We start from the raw sequence: 21,336 nt of genomic DNA, 5'->3' as shown, positions 1-21,336 counted from the left end.
GTCCTCTTCTGTCCTCTTCTGTCCTCTTCTGTCCTCTTCTGTCCTCTTCTGTCCTCTTCTGTCCTCTTCTGTCCTCTTCTGTCCTCTTCTGTCCTCTTCTGTCCTCTTCTGTCCTCTTCTGTCCTCTTCTGTCCTCTTCTGTCCTCTTCTGTCCTCTTCTGTCCTCTTCTGTCCTCTTCTGTCCTCTTCTGTCCTCTTCTGTCCTCTTCTGTCCTCTTCTGTCCTCTTCTGTCCTCTTCTGTCCTCTTCTGTCCTCTTCTGTCCTCTTCTGTCCTCTTCTGTCCTCTTCTGTCCTCTTCTGTCCTCTTCTGTCCTCTTCTGTCCTCTTCTGTCCTCTTCTGTCCTCTTCTGTCCTCTTCTGTCCTCTTCTGTCCTCTTCTGTCCTCTTCTGTCCTCTTCTGTCCTCTTCTGTCCTCTTCTGTCCTCTTCTGTCCTCTTCTGTCCTCTTCTGTCCTCTTCTGTCCTCTTCTGTCCTCTTCTGTCCTCTTCTGTCCTCTTCTGTCCTCTTCTGTCCTCTTCTGTCCTCTTCTGTCCTCTTCTGTCCTCTTCTGTCCTCTTCTGTCCTCTTCTGTCCTCTTCTGTCCTCTTCTGTCCTCTTCTGTCCTCTTCTGTCCTCTTCTGTCCTCTTCTGTCCTCTTCTGTCCTCTTCTGTCCTCTTCTGTCCTCTTCTGTCCTCTTCTGTCCTCTTCTGTCCTCTTCTGTCCTCTTCTGTCCTCTTCTGTCCTCTTCTGTCCTCTTCTGTCCTCTTCTGTCCTCTTCTGTCCTCTTCTGTCCTCTTCTGTCCTCTTCTGTCCTCTTCTCAGGAAACGCAACCCTCAACTGACAGAGCGCCATTACTGACCTCATCCCGCTAAGTAAAAGTGTTTTTCCTGCTTTACACAGAATGCGGACTACCATGCAGCAACCTATACTCCCGAGGGGCCGCAGGAAACTGGAGTGAATAATGTCCTCCTCTTCCTTTAGATTAAGCTTATGCCGTGTTCTCACTGGTGCTATTGGCTTCCATTGGAGATTTAAGCTTTTTGGTATTTTTCATGCTGTATAGTTAGTCACAAAGTTACCTGAGACGTAATAAATAGCATTAAAGCTGCAGTAATTTTTTTATGCACACTGCTCAAAAAATAAAGGGAACATTTAAACAACAGAATATAACTCCAAGTAAATCAAACTTCTCTGAAATCAAACTGTCCACTTAGGAAACAACACTGATTGACAATCAATTTCACATGCTGTTGTCCAAATGGAATAGACAATAGATGGAAATTATTGGCAATTATCAAGACACCCTCAGTAAAGGAGTAGTTCTGCAGGTGGGGACCACAGACCACATCTCAGTACCAGTGCTTTCTGGCTGATGTTTTGGTCACTTTTGAATGTTGGTTGTGCTTTCACACTCGTGGTAGCATGGGACGGACTCTACAACCCACAGAAGATGCTCAGGTAGTGCAGCTCATCCAGGATGGCTCATCAGTGAGAGCTGTGGCAACGAGGTTTGCTGTGTCTCAGCGTAGTGTTCAGAGGCTGGAGACGCTACCAGGAGACATGGAGGGGGGCCGTAGGAGGGCAACAACCCAGCAGCAGGACCGCTACCTCCGCCTTTGTGCAAGGAGGAACAGGAGGAGCACTGCCAGAGCCCTGCAAAATGACCTCCAGCAGGCCACAAATGATCCTCCTTAAGACTGTCAGAAGGAGCTCACTGATAGATTCTCAGTTAGCTAATTTTGCAGCCAGGAATAGACAGTGCAGCACAGATGCTACAGAAGGCAACATTTTTAATGAAACTCAATTACAGAAATCAATTTTAGCCCCAAATACTTGCATTAAAGTAAAAAAAACAAATGACCCCAAATCTGGACAACCGCTTTAACTCCTTACCAACATCTGCCGTTCGTGTATGGTATAAGTCAGTAGCGGGTGTATGGAGCAGAGTCAGCTCGCCCCGTACATGGCAGATAATGGCTGTGACAAACAACCAGGACCTGCCTCTAAGAGCTGCGAGTGGAGCGAAGATCTGCTCACCACTGTTAACCTGTTCAGTGCTGCTGTCAATCACTAACAGCAGCATTAACAGTGCACCAGCATTGGGACGCATCGTTCCATGTGCCCACCGGCGCTCCAGTGACGCGATCACAGGGCGCAGATGGACTGCTATGTCATCCGGGGGTCTGCTGAAGCCTCCGTGCCTGTCATCATAAAGCTTCATTTGGGCTGTAAAGAAGACCGTGATTTTGCTATATGGAGCATTACTGTGGTATCGCTGTATATAGCACAAGCAATCAGATGATGTATACAAATGCAGTGAAAATTTAAAAAAAAAAAAAAAAAAAAAAAAGTTTAAAATATTAAAACCCCACACGTTCAGCTCACCTCCCACTAAAAATAAAGATAATAAAAATATACACATTTGTGGTATGGTCTCTTTCAGAGAAATACAATCTATCCAAATATAAAAAACAAACGATCAGAGAACACAGAAAAAAATTCAAAAAGCCCAAATTACATTTTTTTCGTTCGCCACAATACTACAGAAAATCCTGTAAGAAGCGATGACCATGTCATATGTGTCCCAAAATGTTATCAATAAAGTCCTCTTGCCCTTCAAAAAATAAGCCCCCACACAGCTCCATCAACCCGAAAAACGAAAATGTTACGGGTCTCAGAAAAAATGGTGACACCATAAAAAAAAAGTTTTTTTCTTTTGCCAAAACTCTTGGAGAAGTTTGGTCTTGCTGTAATCACACTGAGGAGTAGGATCCTATTACCAGGTCATTTTCACCACACTATGTACGCCGATAAAACCCTTCCCAGAAAAACAGTGTCAGGCTTTTTTTTTCCTCGCACTTTTACTGCACTTGGACTTTTTTTCTCCGTTTTCTAGTACTATGTGGTAAATGAATGGTGTGATTTATAAGTACCGCTCATCCTGCAAAATAACAAGACCTCACACTATGTGGACAGACATGAAAAAGTTATAGCCCTTGGAAAAAGCGAAGGAAAAAACAGAAAAAACATCAATTGGTTCTGTTGGGAAGGTGTAAAGCTGAAGAAACGCATGTAACAGCAGAATATGGAGGAAGGTGAGATATCACAGGCTGGTGGATACTACCTGCTCCATCGCTGGCAGAGTAACCCATCCCCATGGTGGCCGCTGAGATCTTCTCTTGTAGAAACGTCTCCAAAATCTATAAAACATGGGGAACAGTCAGCAGAGGGTTTGGTGATTGGCTCATATTGGCGATATACCCAGGGGCATTACTGGGCACAGGGAAGATTGGGAATGAATAGGATTGGCTGTTAGATATGTGATCTCTTCAATTAAAGGGGATGTCTAGTTGGAACAAGTTCTCACTGATCTCTGGATAGGTGATGACTCTTAGATCGGTGGGTTTGGCCGCTATGACCCAATCAGCAGAACAGCACTTATAGATAGAAGTGAGCGAAGTGCAAATGTTCAGCCGCCGGTCCGTTCATTCTCTATGGGGGGCGCTGTACTCAGCTTTCTCCTGCATAGAGAATGAATGGAGCGGTGGTCCGGGGAGGTACTAGCAGGGATTAGTTGGGTTCCCAGCAGATCTAGAAGTTGTCACTTATCATGTGTTGGGGAATAATGACTTCTCCTCTGATAAATGTGCTGATTCCTGTCAGTTGTGGTCGCTGAGTGCGTGTGATGGGATGTGGCTCCGTCCGTTATATTATATCACGTCTTATACCTATAATCTCGCTGATCGCAGGTGTCTGTCTTCACACTCAGATGAGATGGAACAAACTGACCATATAGGACTTTTTTTTTTTCTTCAAATTCAAACCGAGCAATCCTATTGGCTGAGTATGAATGCAGTTACCATGGTGACAGAAGTAGCTGCAGATTTAAAGGGACAAGAGACACTTTAGTACAATATTAGTATTTTATTATATACTTCACATAACTGACTGGGTACACCTTGGTGCTGGTGGGATGGCTTTTTTTTTTTTTGTCAAAAACCATGTTTACTAAGTACCCTATATTATATATATTTCCTATTGCTTTTACTTACTTATAGCAGGGTATATGTTCATATTGTTTCTATCCTAAGTTTGTCTGTTTTCTAATAGAGACATGACCAGTCCTCTTTAGAATTTTATAGTGACCCCATTGAGGTCATGGACTGATATTGGGGATTGCAGAGTTGGGGCAAGGTGTTGGTGCTAAGTAAGTGACATCAAATGAAGGCTATGGTGCATACATAGTAAATCAGTCTTGTTATTCCACAGAAATCCTGTTCTATAACACAAAATATCTTCACATGGTGAGGAGTTGTGTTGTGTTTTTCTCCATTTACATTCTAGCGTGGTGATCACATAAAATGTAAAATTCCTATTCAATAATTACTGAATGACAGTAGCCTGTATCCCTGGAGGACAAGTCATTTACCGGTTCACCAGGTTTGATGTTCTAATGCATTTAGATGTTTCAGTATTTGTATATATGTATATATATTTTTTTTCCCCCCTTAAGGGTATTCAAGCGCAAACGGTGGCAAACTTCTTCCTCTCCTTTGAAGCACAGCTTTCAATTATTCCTATCGTAAACCAGGTAAAAAGCTTTGAGCCGAGCGCGATCAGACTCCTTCAGTCCCGCAGCAGGTAAATCTGTGAACATCGCCGGCACTCCTGCTGTTCCTAGTACCGATCCCTCTGAGCGGCTGTGCAGTAATGAAGGCAGGATTCACCCCAAACTTGCTCGTCTTTTTTTTCGATTTCCAGTTCTGGTAATTAGTGATACACATGTGTATATCCAGTGGTCAACTCAAAACCTATGTATGGAAAATCAATTGTTTGCTGTATGCATCTCATTTGTAGGATGCACACTATTCATTTCAATATGGAGCGGAGTAGGAGGAGACTTTCATTACTGTCGCCCTTTACTTCCTCCCTGCTGATAGGAAATGCCATGCTGTTTGCTTGTGTCCTGTGATTACAGCAGCCTGCAACAGTTTTCAGCGTGCACTCCCCGGCTCAGGCATCAAGCAGTAAATGATAACATTAAAACGCTGCTACCCCTTTGTTAGTCACTTTTTTATCTTCTTCCCCCTTCTACGAATGCTATAGTCCGTTATTCTAGAACTGCTCTGAAAATGGTTCTCTCTGGAGTGTTGGGATTTGGGTTTAGGGTGGGTTATGGGAATTGAAGTTCAGATACTTTGTTCATATTTTTACTATGGAATTACTATGTCATGTATGTTATTTGAAAGATGGAATATTTGTAGTTGGAGTTTTTCAATAAAAATGATTTGATTAAAAAAAATATATGAAATTAAAATTCCTCTGTTCTTGAGAAAGCATAGGATTTTACTAAGAGGTAAATTGCACGTTCCTTGTTTTCCGGGCACTTTACATTTTTGCTAGTTTTGTACGATTACACAATCCCTTTTATAGGCCAGTGCCAGTTGTACATCTCTCCCTAAACTCTTGTTCACACTATATTTTAAGCCAGTTTTATTATATGGTTTCTAGATGTTGTCCAGCTTTGATAAATAATTAGTATTTATACTTTTGCTTTTAGATAGACTTGAAGAATGCAGATCCGGAAAGGGTGGAGAAACAAATTGAGAAGATGTTTGACGTTCCCGCTAGTGACTGTATCCGGGTACGATGCGCTCCAGATCAAAATCATTCCTGTAGGCAAATTTAACTCCGCTGTCTGTACCTTGTCTTTTATTTTTTTCTACAAAATGTGGCTGGAAAAGGGGCAATGTAGCGAGGAATTTACATCAATTTTTGGTGTTAAAAAAAAAAAAAAAAAACCCTTTTGTGATGCATCATTTTTGCGTAAAAATGTGCAGCTTCTTATTTTACACCGCTCTTGCAACTTTTAGAAATTGGGCTTGGTAAGCTACACAGGTCTAAGAACGACGGGTGACGTTAAAAGTGGATAAAGATACACGGTTTCTCAGTGGTTAGCATTGTTGTTTTTCAGCACTGGGATCCTGGGTTCTAATCCCACCAAGGACGACATCTGCAAGAAGTTTGTATGTTCTCCCTGTGTTTGCGTGGGTTTCCTCCGGGTTCTCCGGTTTTCTCCCACAGTCCAAAGACATACTGATAGGGAATGTAGATTGTGAGCCCCAATGGGGGCAGTGATGATAATGTCTGTAAAGTGCTGTGAAATTAATGACGCCATATAAGTGAGTAAAATAAATGAAGATAGATGGAAGTGCTACATAAACATGTATCAAACATTGTGCAACACTTTGATACATTTGGCACAAATAATGGTAACACAACCACAAGCAAAACTGACCTGAGAAAGTCCCTTTATGATACATTTTTCGGAAAGAATTTGAAAGATTTAAAGCGTTAGAAATGAACAAGATTATCCAATATCACAGAAAAAGGAAAAGTCTCCAGATGTCTTTATGCCGGATGCCGGTCTGTGTCCATACCTAAAGAAGAGCTGCCAAAAGAATGGGGAAGGAATCCTTTAGTAAACATAAATATCCATTGGGGTTTTAGGTGTTAAAAAAATGATCATATGAAAGATTTTGTGATCTGCGGTTACATGATTGTAATAACAACATTAAAGCCCCATTCAGATGTACAGGTTTTATCCATGAGAAACTGAGTAGAACGATATATAGGTTTGTGGGAGAAGATTCAGTATAAATTGTAATTTATTCATTAGATTTGAGAGTCCTCAGTGGTTGATACCTTTAATGGCTAACTGAAAAGATGGTAACAAATTGCAAGCTTTCCAGACTACTCCGGCTTCTTCATCAGGCAGACCTGAGACCTGAGTAGTCTGGAAAGCCTGCAATTTGTTACCTTTTAATGGCTAACGGAAAAGATGGTATCAACCACTGAGGACTCTCAAATCTAAATACTCTTCTATCTACTGGCTAATACGGTACAAAGATAGATGTTTTTCCTGTATCAATTTATTCAGTGGAATCCTGCTGTTTGTACAGATGAGTCCAGTGGGCGGTCCTACTAGTGATTGACAGCTATCTTTGCCTGCATGGTCATACAGGGAACTGTCAATCACTTAGTAGGACCGCCCACTGGACTAGTGTACATACGGCAGGACTTTTCACTGCATAAAATGCCAGTTTTGCTGACTCTCTTCCCACAGATATGTCTATCAGTCTGATCAACTTCTCTGCTCTACAACATCCCCTACAGATCTTATACCATTTCAGCATGACAGGTTCCGTTAATCACCTGCAGATGACATAAGTAGCCATGTTCTGTGTGGCTTACGGAGGGGCTTGATTGCTTGTCAGCTTCAAACAGGTTTCATTTCTTCTGATTCGTTGTAGCCGAGTTCTAAACTGTATTAAGAAATTCATTTCTCTGTTTATTTCTATTAGATGTCGGGGAAGCTTGGAACAAATGTGGAAAGTGTTCTTCAAGAAGTTGTCAGGAGGCTTCCACCGTGAGTACGGACTAATGCGGCTCTATCCATCTTCTCTTTATTAAAGGGAACCTGTCACCTTGGAAAATGCTATGTACCTGCAGGTATAGGGTTAATCTGCAGATAAATATTGTTACAATGCTGCCCGGCCGCCTTATTGATAGTGTAGGTACCGGGAGAAAATTAACTTCTTTCCTCCCTGCAGCCGCCGGCCTTCACTCATCGTTGTGCACGGAGCGGCTACAGTCTTGGATCACAGCACCGCTCGCTATATCAGGGGCGACGGCTGTAAACCCGGCCCGGATTTTGATTGACAGCTTGCTCTGCACAGATGCGCTGCAGAACCACTTAGAATCTGAGTGAAGGAGTAGTATGTTCACAGATAGAGAATATGGCTCATCCACGTGCAGTTCTGCTCCACGTCCGATTACATATTTGTGGGAGAAACCCTAGTGGCAGCCTCATATTTCTGACATGGATCCTCTAGCACTATTTGTGAAACTGCGGCTCCCAGCATAACTTGATGAGAGACCGTCAGTCTGCTGGGATCTGTAGTTTCACTACAGCAGGAGTGTCACAAGCTGCGGACCTCTGCTCACTCCAGCACTGGTCGGCATTTTCAGCACGTGAACGTACGCTATGCTTTCTGGAGACACAAGGGTGTAGATCATTTTATCAAACCCTTGACTGTAAGTTTGAACCCTAAGTGGATTATATTGTTCCCACAGTTTCAGTTTTGGACCATTTAAGGGGAATTTAAAGGGTTCTGGCCACTGATTTTCCTTAAAGGGGATCAGTATCCCTGTATGTCTTTGTATATACTTGATAAAGACCTATAACAGGTCGAAACGTTATGTGATGGCGGAATAAACTTTGTCTTTGGAATTCATCACTCTGGACTGAACGCGGTTTACTTACCTTTATCCCCCTTAACAGGATGTCTTATTTTTGTGTTTTAGTCCCAAGATTGAAAAGGGCAGCCCTCTTAAAGCCCTGCTGTTTGACTCAACGTTTGATCACTACAGAGGCGTCGTAGCAGCATCGCCCTGTGTGGAGGTGACGTGTGTAAAGGCAATAAATCGTGTCTGCCCACTCTGGCAAGTGCTATGAAGTCAATGAGGTTGGCATACTGACCCCAGAGGAAGTGGCAGCCGAAAAACGAAGTTTTTTTTAATAATTTTATTAGCCTTTCCCTCTGTCTTCACCAATCAGCCCTCTGTATTGATGATCAGATCAAAGATGTAGACAGGGATTGTCTCACGCTGCATCTCCTTCTTGATTGTATCACTGAGAAGACAGAAGCTGCCCCATCCCATTCTCCAAGAAATGCAGAACCCAATGCATCTGCTGTCCGTCATCCGCTTATTGTCAGAGGACATCATTAGGGACTGCATTTTCTCATTGCTTAAGAAATTGTTGGGGGATCCTGCTAATTGCTGAATAATAAAACTGCAGCACCGCTCCATTTAAAGCAGTGTTTCCCAAACTCCAGTCCTCATGGCCCCCAACAGGTCAGGTTTTCAGGATTTCCTCAGTATTACACATGTGATGAAAGTATCATCAAGGAATCCGGAATTCTCTCACCTGTGCAATACTATGGAAATCCTGAAGACATGACCTGTGGGGGGCCGTGAGGACTGGAGTTTGGGAAACACTGATTTTAAAGGGACTGTCAGCACAGAATGACTGTTGAAACCAAGTACAAGCGCTCCGTGGATCACGGCGTGGGCCGATCCTTTATATACACCTTCCCACCTGCTTGTTTTACCTCTGTCTCCTTCCTTCTCTGGTTCTATGAAGCCAGAGCTGTCAATCAAAGAAGAGGAGGGTGTGGATAGAGGGAAAACAAGCAGCCGGGAAGATAGATAGATAGATAGATAGATACAGGGGCGGAACTACCGCCCGTGCAGCCGGTTCATTGAACGGGGGCCCCGAGGGAGAGGGGGCCCCTCCAGCCTCCAGCACGGCCGCCATCAGGGCATGTCTGCCCTGACTCCAGTGTGGGGCCCGGCCGGTAGGGGCCCCCTCGGAGCCCCGTTGGGGGCCCCCCTCTTGTGCATCTCTCGCCTGATGGGGCCTCCGGCCCCATGCTAAGCGCCGGGTCCGGGACATCTCAGCGCTGCGCTGCGCTGCCGTGGCAGCGCCTTCATGATTCCCCTGACTTCCGGTCATGTGACGGCGCCGTCACATGGCCGGAAGTCAGGAGAACCTGGTGTCAGCGATTTGGACGAGTGCCAGGATTCTGCAGGGATCGCATGGGGGTAAGTATAACAAGTTTTATTTTTTTTTAAATACAATTAACTAGGAGTGGGGGGAATGGGAGATGCACATGGGGGGGGGGATGAGAGATGCACATGTGGGGCGGGATGAGAGATGCACATGTGGGGGGGGGATGAGAGAGGCACATGTGGGGGGGGATGAGAGAGGCACATGTGGGGGGGGGAGATGAGAGATGCACATGTGGGGGGGATGAGAGAGGTGCACATGTGGGGGAGGGGGATGAGAGAAGTGCACATGTGGGGGAGGGGGATGAGAGAGGTGCACATGGGGGGGTGAGAGAGGTGCACATGGGTAGGTGGTGAGAGCCGCACATGTGGGGGGATGAGAGATGCACATGGGGGGGATGAGAGAGGGGCACATGTGGGGGAGGGGGATGAGAGATGTGCACATGGGGGGGTGAGAGATGTGCACATGGGGGGGTGGTGAGAGATGTGCACATGGGGGGGTTTGAGAGCTGCACATGGGGGGGTTTGAAAGCTGCACATGGGGGGGATGAGAGCTGCACATGGGGGAATTGGGAGAAAATGAGCTGCACATGGGGGAATTGGGAGTAGGGGGATAATGAGCTGCACATAATGAATGTGGGGTGGGGGAGAGTAAATGATGATGGGGTGGGGAGAGCACGGACATGATATAATGAATTGGGGCAGGGGGTGCATGTAAATAATGAATGCGGGGAGCAGGAAGCATAGAGTAGGGGGCGTTGCGGATGCAGGAGTGTAACTGGTAACAAATTGGCGGAAAGAGTAGAGGTTCTAATTAAATTATATATTAAGTGCCTATTTACAGTTAATGGGGGCACCGTGGTGGATTACAATTTATATTTGGAATGGTAGGTGGCATAATAACTAACCATATATTGATGGTGGATGCACGTCTGTATTCAGCTGCGTAATGTAGAAGTTGGGGAATGTGCTCTAGATAACTGTGTTATTTTATGCAGAGACAAGTCCTGGCTGGAAGACGTGATGGCGGTCTGTGCTGAATGAAGGAGAAAAGCGTAGCTGAAGGACTTCACCTAGAGACGTCACCAGTGAGTCAGTGTATTACATGTACACTTACACTATATACTATGTACCGGGCTCCTGTGTATAATGTCACTGGTGATCACTGTATTACCTGTACACTATATACAGAGCTCCTATGTATAATGTCACTGGTGATCACTGTATTACCTGTACACTGACACTATATACAGAGCTCCTGTGTATAATGTCACTGGTGATCACTGTATTACCTGTACACTATATACAGAGCTCCTGTGTATAATGTCACTGGTGATCACTAGATTACCTGGACACTTACATTATACATACCATGTATAGAGCTCCCGTGTATAATGACACTTATGGTAATATTAGTAATGTGGTGGTAATATTAGTAATGTGGTGGTAATATGTGGTCTGGTCATGGTGTGGCAGTTTTTCTCCCTTCTGTGTGGTATTATTCGGCCACTATGTTGTGGTAATATGTGGTCTGGTCATGGTGTGGCGGTATTCCCTGTATGTGGTATTATTGGTCATTTAAAAAAAAAATGTATATGACACATTCCCTTAAAGAAAACTAAATAAAAATATATCTAAAAAGAGTATTGGATATTTTAAGAAAATTTTAATAGCTTAGAGTAGGGCCCGGCCAGAAGAGTCTACCTTATCGTGGTGGCGGCTTTAAAAATCTTTTGGCCAAAACAAAAGCTGATGGCTATGTATGTGGCGCCGTCACATGGCCGAACGTCAGGAGAACCTGGTGGCAGCGACGTGGACGAGCGCCAGGATTCTGCAGGGATCGCATGGGGGTAAGTATAACAAGTTTTATTTTTTTTAAATACAATTAATTAATCAGGAGTGGGGGAATCAGAGATGCACATGGGGGGGGATGAGAGATGCACATGGGGGGGATGAGAGATGCACATGGGGGGGTGAGAGATGCACATGGGGGGGATGAGAGATGCACATGGGGGGGATGAGAGATGCACATGGGGGGGATGAGAGATGCACATGGGGGGGATGAGAGATGCACATGGGGGGGATGAGAGATGCACGGGGGGGTGAGAGATGCACATGGGAGGGATGTGAGATGCACATGGGAGGGATGTGAGATGCACATGGGAGGGATGAGAGATGCACATGGGGGGATGAGAGATGCACGGGGGGGTGAGAGATGCACGGGGGGGTGAGAGATGCACATGGGAGGGATGAGAGATGCACGGGGGGGGAATGAGAGATGCACGGGGGGGGGATGAGAGATGCACATGGGAGGGATGAGAGATGCACGGGGGGGGAATGAGAGATGCACATGGGAGGGATGAGAGATGCACGGGGGGGGGAATGAGAGATGCACGGGGGGATGAGAGATGCACGGGGGGGCAAGAGATGCAGGGGGAGGGATGAGAGATGCACATGGGGGGGATGAGAGATGCACGGGGGGGGATGAGAGATGCACGGGGGGGATGAGAGATGCACGGGGGGGATGAGAGATGCACGGGGGGGTGAGCTGCACATGGGATGAGAGCTGCATATGGGGGGGATGAGGGCTGCACATGGGGGGGTTATGTTTACATAACTTTGTTGCCTTATGAAGGGCAGGGGGGGGCCCCCAAAAATTTCTTGCACAGGGGCCCACTACAGTCTGTGTCCGCCCCTGGATAGATAGATAACATTGCAATGCAATATATTGGTAAAAGCTAAGCACATATACTAAATGAGAACAGATACTACACTTGATGTTAGCCAAAAGGCCGAGAAGCGATAACCTGAATTGGTTTTGGCCTATGACTGCACCCTGGCTTCAAGAATGCACCCATTGTAGGGATAGGGACAAAGACTCCCCTTAGGAGGACATGTTGTTCATCAATAGACATCTTAAAACCCACAACTTTACTGCTTGTTGCAGCTGCAGCCCACGCATGCATTTTTAATCTGCATGAGTCTGCCTATTTTCAAACATTCTCCCCTCCCCCCCAATGTCCCATGTACCTGCAGACAAGGGGATGGGGAGAGGATAACTAATTAGTGAACAAACAAGCGGCGGTCCACCTTCTTCCTAGTCTGCAGGCTCCCTGCAGACTGTAGCTGACTGCCGAAGCACAGCCAGATAAAGGCTAGGAGCCCATTATGACATGTGCAATGATGTTCCATTCTTCCATTCTAGCATTATTCCATTGTTCCATTGTCCCATTCTCTTGCATTATTCCATTGTTCCATTCACTCATTACATCTATTGCAAGCAATCTATCTGCCTGGGTGAAAACCAATAGGATGCTCTGATTGACAGACATAGGTAGCACTTTAAAACAACATCTCAGACCAAACTTTTTTTTATCTTTTTTTCATCCATAGATAGAAAATTAAAGAAGTCAGTGCTCTTTCAGAGGGAGCCAGCATTTCACTAAAGAAATCGCAACGGCCCCACATTTTTTTTAAATGCGTGGTACTCAGCAACACCCAACTGATGGGACAGTTGAATTAAAAGAGTAGCAGCTGATAACAAGGCCACTGATTAGGTATATGGCGTATGTGCAAAGGTGTAGCAAAGGACAAATGCATTATTGCAGCTTATCTCAGAAAGGAAGGGATAGAAAGATAGATAGATTGGATGGATGGATGGATGGATGGATGGAGGGGCATATACACCTACCCAGGATGGATGGATGAATGGAAAAGCATATACATCTACCCAGGATGGATGGCTGGAGGGGCATTTACACCTACCCAGGATGGATGGATGCAGGGGCATAAACACCTACCCAGGATGCATGGATGGACGCATGGGGCTGAAGGGGGGTCAGGCTGGACACATGGGGACATGGATGGACGCATGGGGCTGAAGGGGGGGCAGGCTGGACATGTGGGGACATGGATGGACGCATGGAGCTGAAGGGGGGGCAGGCTGGACATGTGGGGACATGGATGGATGCATGGGACTGAAGGGGGGGCAGGCTGGACATGTGGGGACCTGGATGGATGCATGGGGCTGAAGGGGGGGCAGGCTGGACACGTGGGTACCTGGATGGATGCATGGGGCTGAAGGGGGGGCAGGCTGGACACGTGGCGACCTGGATGGACGCATGAGGCTGAAGGGGGGGCAGGCTGGACACGTGGGGACCTGGATGGACGCATGGGGCTGAAGCGGGGCAGGCTGGACACGTGGCAACCTGGATGGACGCATGAGGCTGAAGGGGGGGCAGACTGGACACGTGGGACCTGGATGGACGCATGGGGCTGAAGGGGGGGCAGACTGGACACGTGGGACCTGGATGGACGCATGGGGCTGAAGGGGGGGCAGGCTGGACACGTGGGGACCTGGATGGACGCATGGAGGTGAAGGGGGGCAAGCTGGACACGTGGGGACCTGGATGGACGCATGGAGGTGAAGGGGGGCAAGCTGGACACGTGGGGACCTGGATAGATATATGGGGTGGGGTGGGATGCATATATGGGGGGGCTAGGATGGATATATATAAATCAAAACTGTTATATATATATGATATAGATATAGATATATATAGATATATGGGACAGAATGGATATATGAAGGGGGGCAGGCTGGACACATGGAGGCCAGGATGGATATATAGGAGGGGCATGGGTTGCAAAGGATGCTCACCAGAGGGATATATTCCTGAAAAGGAGTCAATCATAATCAGTGTCCCGGGATTACGGCTACAAAAATGAATTAAAGGGTTATTCCCATCTTCATAGATATTGTAAAAACCTGCACTTTTGCAATTTACTGCTTCTTGACATTTGCAGCCGTTCTTGAGATATTAAGACTTTTCTTTTGTTTACAGATCGTTGCCTAGGAGACCGACCACCGCTGCTGTCTCGATAGTAACCACTGTGCTAAAGTTGGCTGGGATTGGGAGGTAACAGCGCGCTCCAGCAAACCGGGCCCAGATTACTGATATATCCATTATTTGATGCATCTACCTTAAAAGCCTTGATTTGCTCGGTGATGGCAGAACACATGAGAACTATGCGGCTTTCCTTCTTTTCCTCGTCCACCGAATCCTTATCTTCAGACAGTGTCCGGTGTTGAGACGCCTTTTTCTTCTCCTCTTCTAACGTCTTCTGCTTCTGCTGAAACAGTTTCATCATCTTGTAGACCTCTCGGAGGAATTCGTCCACCTCGGCTTCCATGCTTTCTCCGTTCAGGTCAAGGAAAGCGCCGTCGATCCACCTGGAAGCGTGAGATTTTTCAAGACATATTTTGATAAATTTCATGTTTTTAGCTCATCTATTACTGTTTATTCTGCTTTTTTTCTCTTCTACATCTATGGCTATGGTTGTCCCATAAATAATGTTTAATCACCTATCCACAAGGTTGTTGATAAATGTCTGATCACTGGGAGTCTGACTGCTGCAGCCCCCAGCAGTTTTGAAAGCGGTGGTCCTAGATACAGCTTTGTGAATGAAGCATGTGTGCATCTATGGGAGTGATGGCTATGCATGCGCATGACTGCTCCCACAGACATGAATGGAGCACTGGCTATGCATGCGCACGATCACTCCATTCACACAGCAGACTTTGGAACCTCTGTCCTCAGTATTAGAGCACCCCTACCGATCATACATTTATCTCCTATTTTGCAGAAGGGATTGTCCGGCCTTGGGGTACAAGTCTACAGTCTATGTAACTGCAGACTTTTAAATTCTCAAATTGCACGCACTGCGAGGATTTTCCGGTGCCGGGAACGGGCTGTTATGTGACCACAAGTATGTGATTTGCATACTTCAGACCACATTCCGACTAGACGTGTCTGGCTCCACTCAATGTGCTTGCATTGAGCAAGGCCGGATATGTCTAGTTGGGATGTGACCGTATATATGCAAATCACATACTTGCTGTCACACGCCTGTGCTCCCGATGCTGGAGAATCCTTATAACGCGCACAGTACACATGCTGTGAGGATTCACATGTCTGCAGTCACATGGAGTGACTGCAGACTTGTGCCCCAAGGCCGGACAGCCCTTTAATAACACATAATCCCCTTGTAATATATGCAAGACTTTTGGCGCTTGGTTATTTCCAGGACCGAAGAACAGTGATGGGGACAGAACGATTGGTTATTAGATATACTTTGTCCCTATAAGGTTACAAGGGGCGAAGTGCTGTAGATAAAGATGATTTTTGCTGCCATAAATGATTCGTTCCCAACGAATTAGTGTTTTGCTTGTTCATCGGGTGATTACAGGCACATTTACATGGGCTGATAATTGGGAATGATCATCAGCTTGTTTAAATGCGCCATTTACTCTCCACTTCAGATCACGTCTGGTGTTAATAAATAACGGCATGCCAAGAGTTAACTCAGAATTCCCCAATGGGGTGCACATACTTTTTTTCAGTTTTTTGCCATTTGTAAATCAGTGCAAAAAGTTTCTGGTAAGGTTCGATGTTGACTTTTGAAGAATCCAGCTCAGGGTATGTTGTAAGGTCCCATTTATACAGTGCTTCTTCTTTGTTAATATAAGCCACCGCCTCCTCTGCGTCTGCTATTCGCTTCTGTACAGTCCTCACATCTGTCACTTACTGAAACCAGGCACAATAAACACAGATAAGTAAAGGGTTAACCGGACTGCCTCCGTTAAAGAAAATGAGTTAGACAGTCACAAGTTACAGTATGAGACTGACTTCTCACCGGTGAACTTTACTTCTCATTTGCAGAATACAGACTCCTATATGCTCCACTTTATAGACAGCTGATGTCAGAGGTGTAACTTTCAGGCCTTTCAGGTCTATTGGACACAAATCGTTTCAGGCCTATTGGACGCAACGCGTTTCAGGCCTACTGGACGCAATGCGTTTCAGGCCTATTGGAATCAACGCATTTCAGGCCTATTGGACGCAATGCATTTCAGGCCTATTGGACGCAATGCATTTCAGGACTATTGGACGCAATGCATTTCAGGCCTATTGGACGCAACGATTTTCAGGCCTATTGGACGCAACGATTTTTAGGCCTATTGGACGCAACGCGTTTCAGGCCTATTGGAACAACTCGTTTCAGGCCTATTGGACGCAATGCGTTTCAGGCCTATTGGACGCAACGTGTTTCAGGCCTATTGGATGCAACGCGTTTCAGGCCTAGTGGACGCTTTCATACGCCAGTGCTCAGGTGTGACGACTGCCTCTGACCTGCCTTTGTTTGACTGCACTTCAGGTTAAGCACTAGGGACTGCCTCTATAAAGACTGTTCTGGCTGATAATCGTGGTCAGTCGGGTTTATGTTTTTTTCATAGTTTTTTTTTGCATAGCAAAAATAATGCTGCAGTCAAGGGCGTAACTACAGTGCGTGCAGGGGTTGCAGTCGCATCTGGAGCTAAGGGGGGCTCAAAAGGTCTCTTTGACTCATATGAGAAGATCACTACTATTAAAGACCTGCAATAGTTGGGGGCCCTAATGGAGATTTTGCATTGAAGCTTCAGGTTACACTATTGGCTGTAGTCTCAATATTCTTGATTCTTGCCTTTAAAAAGGGATAGAACCCCCCCAAAAGAAACAACATAAAAAAAGCCTAATGCAACTCCAAACCGGAGTTAGGGAGCATTTTATAACTACTTCCCAGGAACGCTCGTTTAAGGATAATTGTGCAGTATAAATAGGCTGCCAATCACCGACGAATGGCCAAACACTTGATCGTCGGGTGAAATGATCTTTTGTATTGCACAAAAAAATTATCGTTCACGACAACCATGATGCGTTTTGGGTAAAAAGGATCTGTACAAATATGAAAAGAGTCTTAAAGTAATGAAAATAAGAAGAGGGAAAACTATAACACAGCCTGTGACTATCATACCTGCTGCATCATATCCAGCTCAGAGTACTCTGCAAATTCTTCCATCCGACGCAAAAGTTTCTCCAGTTCCAGCATAAGCGTCTCTCTTTTCCCAGCAGCTCGCCCTCTCCTTTACACTTGCCGTTTTCAATCAGCTTTTAGAAAGGAACAGTTATCAAAAAACGCTCCCAGAGCGCCCCGTTTAATTACCTGGACACTGCAGGGGGCTGCTGCTTCATTGGGGCTGGCACCCGAGACCCCATTTTCAGAAATGAGCCCACATACCTGGACATTTTCATCAAACACTGGGTTGATATTTTTTGGCCACAGTAACACTGTTGAGTTCAGGATGATATCTTCAGGTACAAATAAATGAACATCTAGAAGATAACTCATCCTCCGCTGACACTCCTAAAATTAAAAAAATGAAACTCACTCTGTATTAATGTATCTAGCATCTACAATCTCAGGGGTTGCACCAATTATATTTTTTCCAAAAACTTAGGTTATAAAATTATACTGATGCTCCACAACTACAGTTCCCTCCATCAGTTTGTGTTCTTCCTGCTCTATGTGGACATGTGATTTCTGTAGCCAATCACTGGCTGTAGCAGGTTACCACTGTAGTCACTGATAGGCTGCAGCAATCACATGATCATGTTGGGGATCTGATCACTGAAACCTGGAGGGGGACTGGTAAGTATAGCTAGTATGACATGACCTATATATGGAAAAATACATATTAACCAGGACACAAGAAATATCGGAATAATCCTATATATTATGTTTTACACTAATTATACCCAGGGACGTAAGTACAGCAATTCGGGACTTTAGCTCTACCAGGCTTTTATTCTTCGCCTGCTCCACAAGCGCAATCTCCTCTATTACATCTTCATTAGTTTCAGGAGTCTTTAACGCTTGTTCCTTGATTTTCTCAAATTCCATGAAGATCCTAAGCGAAGCAAAGATTATTACATACAGGTGCATCTCACTAAATTAGAATATCATCAAAAAGTTACTTTATTTCAGTTTTCAGTACAAAAATTGAAACTCATATATTATATAGAGTCATTACACACAGAGGGATCTATTTCAAGTGTTTATTTCTTTTAATGTTGATGATTATGGCTTACAGCCGATGAAAACACAACAGTCATTATCTCAGTAAATTAGAATACTTTATAACAACAGATTGAAAAATGTTTTTAAAATCTGAAATGTTGGTCTACTGAAATGTCTGTTCAGTAAATGCACTCAATACTTGGTCTGGGATCCTTTTGCATCAATTACTGCATCAATGCGGCAATGTGGCATGGAGGCGATCAGCCTGTGGCCCTGCTGAGGTGTTATGGAAGCCCAGGTTGCTTTGATAGCAGCCTTCAGCTCGTCTGCATTGTTGGGTCTGATGTCTCTCATCTTCCTCTTGACAATACCCTATAGATTCTCTATAATAGATTCTCTATGGGGATTAGGTCAGGCGAGTTTTCTGCCAATCAAGCACAGTGATACTGTTGTGTGTAAACCAGGTATTGGTACTTTTGGCAGTGTGGACAGGGGCCAAGTCCTGCTGGAGAATGACATTTCCATCTCCAAAAGCTTGTCAGCAGAGGGAAGCATGAAGTGCTGTAAAATGTCCTGGTAGATGGCTGCGCTGACTTTGGTCTTGATAAAACACAGTGGACCTACACCAGCAGATGACATGGCTCCCCAAACCATCACCGATTGTGGAAACTTCACACAAGACCTCAAGCAGCTTGGATTGTGGCCTCTCCACTCTTCCTCCAGACTCTGGGACCTTGATTTCCAAATGAAAATTGGAACTCTGGGACCTTGTGGAGTGTGTCAATGACTGCCTTCTGGACATCTGTCAAGTCAGCAGTCTTCCCAATGATTGTGGAGCCTACTGAAACAGACTAAGGGACCTTTTTAAAAGCTTAGGAAGCCTTTGCAGGTGTATTTGTTAATTATTTTAATTTACTGAGATAATGACTTTTGTGTTTCCATTGGCTGTAAGCCATAATCAACAACATTAACAGAAATAAACACTTGAAATAGATCACTCTGTTTGTAATGACTCTATATAATATATGAATTTAAATTTTTGTACTGAAGAAATGAAAAAAATTAACTTTTTGATGATATTCTAATTTAGTGAGATGCACCTGTATATTATATACTGGAATGTGATGATATTTTATGGTATCATAAGTAAAGTAATGTGAGATTCTTAACTTTTACTGTAGCATCAGCATCTATAACTCACTGTATGAAATCATAGCAGAAGTAGCACTTGACCTTGACCCCAAGGGCCCCTGAACGGCACATGGCAGGTAGAGGCCCATTACAGATTATTTTTTTCTATTGTGAAACCTCCTTGAATCCAGGATTTTACTCACTCTTCATTCTCCAATCTGTGATTTGTCACCAGTCTATCTAGTAATATATTTGCAAAACTTTTTGCTTTGTCAGCCAGGCCTTGCTTTAAGTCATCGCAGTCGAGGTGTACCATGGTGAAGTAAGCGCGGGTGGGCCGTCCCATGATATCTCTGGCCAGGGTGTGAAATTCTTCTATAAACTGGAATACAAATATAAATCAGTCTCGTTTACCCTTGAGATTTCTGATTTGACCCTCAATTATTATCGGACACGTTGTACCCCTCGCTCTGTAGGACTTAGGACAGTATTGATTCTAATGGGAATGGTAAGAAAATGATTCCTGCAACTTAGTCCTCGTTGCTGCGTCCACCCGACTACAGCTGTGATCAGCTTATTGTCAAGGGACCCTTCAAACGAACCGAAGAGGGTCCCCGTAAAGTGAACCTGTCAGGTCCTTCAGGCATGCCAAATTCCTGCATTGACATTCACGGTATATATCTGGCAAAAATGTTTCTACCTTAAAAGACTAAACTTTTTATGTGCCGGCTGTCATATGCAAATTGGTCATGTGAAATTAAGTATTATACACCTGTCTTGGGTATCCGAGCTCTGCTTCCTTCACTTCGGTCTGCTGCCCCGTGTTGTGCTCCACGTCAGGTTTTACAGGTTGTCCTGTGTAGCTCAGTGACATAATCTCCTAAATCCTATTTATGGACCATTAGGACACACACCTGGGTCTTAGGATTGAGTTTTTAGACTTTTGTTTGGTGTGCTCCACCTTCTGCGTTAACTTTCTTCCATTCCTACTGGGTTACGCTACATCCATCCTGCAGCTCCCAAGATTCCTGAGTGCCAATTCCTTGCTGCTCATGTGCCTTCCTGCTTGCCACACCAACACCCGGGGTCCGTGTGCCCACCCAGACCCGAGGCTTAGAAGATCCACCTCGCCAGGTGAGACTAAGATGCCATGATTTGGGTGTGATCACAGCATCTGAGGTCAGATTTGTTTGTGGGAAGTGACGTCCCGCTGGACTAGTCCTAGATAACTTGCATATGATGAACGGCGCATAAGCAGTCGATTTTTACTAGAAACATCAAAGCCAGTGTTGCTGTGCAGGGATGAGTCAATTTAATGATGGTTCGAGATAATATGCAAGAAGGTCCAATATGTAAAAAAAAAAAAAACACATTATGATCACACATACAGTACAGACCAAAAGTTTGGACACACCTTCTCATTTAAAGATTTTTCTGTATTTTCATGACTATGAAAATTGTACATTCACACTGAAGGCATCAAAACTATGAATTAACACATGTGGAATTATATACTTAACAAAAAAAGTGTGAAACAACTGAAAATATGTCTTATATTCTAGGTTCTTCAAAGTAGCCACCTTTTGCTTTGATGACTGCTTTGCACACAGTTTCTACTTTCTCCGCGGCTGAACCATCCACCAGCCAGCTGAAGCTTTCAACTATCAAATAATATAACACAGAATTTATAGT

General features: G+C 44.8%; 1 long non-coding RNA gene and 1 pseudogene across 1 annotated transcript; one reads left to right on the top strand and one right to left on the bottom strand.

Moving 5' to 3' along the window:
* The first annotated feature begins 7,345 nt into the window (after positions 1-7,345).
* On the top strand, positions 7,346-15,362 carry LOC141212595 (uncharacterized). Its single transcript, XR_012282311.1, has 3 exons — positions 7,346-7,411; positions 8,350-8,510; positions 14,460-15,362. It is a non-coding gene; the product is annotated as an uncharacterized lncRNA (long non-coding RNA).
* Positions 12,314-12,419, bottom strand: LOC141212643 (U2 spliceosomal RNA; annotated as a pseudogene).
* Positions 15,363-21,336: the final 5,974 nt, after the last annotated feature.

Source organism: Phyllobates terribilis, unplaced genomic scaffold (assembly GCF_046119375.1).
Source record: "Phyllobates terribilis strain yellow unplaced genomic scaffold, ASM4611937v1 Scaffold_180__1_contigs__length_3869351, whole genome shotgun sequence".
Lineage (NCBI taxonomy): Eukaryota > Metazoa > Chordata > Amphibia > Anura > Dendrobatidae > Phyllobates > Phyllobates terribilis.
This window is presented reverse-complemented; position numbering and strand designations above follow the sequence as displayed.